Consider the following 1346-nt stretch of genomic DNA (forward strand, 5'->3'; position numbering starts at 1 on the left):
CCGTGTGCCACAACTACTGAGGCCATGTGCCTAGAGCCCGTGCTCTGCAACAAGAGAAGCCACCGCAATGAGAAGCCCGCACACCGCAACGAAGAGTAGCCCCTGCCCGCCACAACTAGAGAAAGCCCAACACACAGCAACAAAGACCCAACACAGCCATAAATAAATAAATAAATAAAATAAAATAACTACAATTCTATAGGGAATGATAAGGGGCCTGAGAAGTTCAGAGAAAGTTCTTGGAAGCACCGAGAAAATATGAAAGTAACTGAAATACAACGACATTGTGTAGACTACCTCTCTCTTAGAATTTCTACCTGGAAAGCATTGAAACTAGAGAACCCTCTGGAACCAGGTAAGTGTCCATTTAGGGTCCCTTAATCATTTCATTCATTGATTTAAATACACTGTGTTTCTTTACTATATATCTGGATACATTGTGTTTATTTATATTATATTTGAATACATTCTATTTATCAATTTAAATACATTGTATTTATTGATTTAAGGATAATGGTGAGTAGATATTGTGCACACATCATGTAAAAGTTGATGTTCCATGACAAATAAAATTACTTGAAGTGGTTGCAAATGTGCCAATGCTTAAATGGCCCCAGTGGTTCTTCTCCAACAACGGAGAGTGATATTTAAGGACCTTGGCTCAGGCATCCACTAAACAAAGATTCAGTGCTAGACTGGGAGCAGGTCCCAGAGAGTTTCCTGTGGCTCAGAGTGCAAGCTCCGGACACCAGCTGCAGTTCAGACATGGCCTCAGATACTCACCTGTGAAGAGGGCAGTCAGCTCAATCTCTCATGCCTCAGTTTCCTTACCCTTTCAGGTTGTTACGAGGATTACATGAGCCAACACATAGAGGTGGAGAGGGCTGCACATATGTTAGCTCGTTACTACCAACATCACCACCATCACCATCATCACCATCACCATCACCACCACCATCATCACCATCATCACCACCATCATCACCACCATCATCATCACCATCACCATCATCACCACCACCATCACCATCATCACCACCATCATCACCACCATCATCACCATCATCACCACCATCATCATCACCGTCATCACCACCATCATCACCATCATCACCACCATCACCATGATCGTCACCATGAGTGTCACCATCATCACCACCATCGTCATCACCATCATCGTCTCATCACCACCATCATCACCACCACCATCACCATCACCATCATCATCACCATCACCATCATCAGGACTGAGGCAGACTCTGTCCTGATAGCTCCTAGCACAAAGACTAGCAGGCAGGTAAAGAGGAGAAAGGTCCAGAAGCAGCCAATCCAAGCTGATTTTAAAC

The sequence above is a fragment of the Physeter macrocephalus genome, chromosome 6 (assembly GCF_002837175.3).
Source record: "Physeter macrocephalus isolate SW-GA chromosome 6, ASM283717v5, whole genome shotgun sequence".
In the NCBI taxonomy this organism is placed as follows: Eukaryota; Metazoa; Chordata; class Mammalia; order Artiodactyla; family Physeteridae; genus Physeter; species Physeter macrocephalus.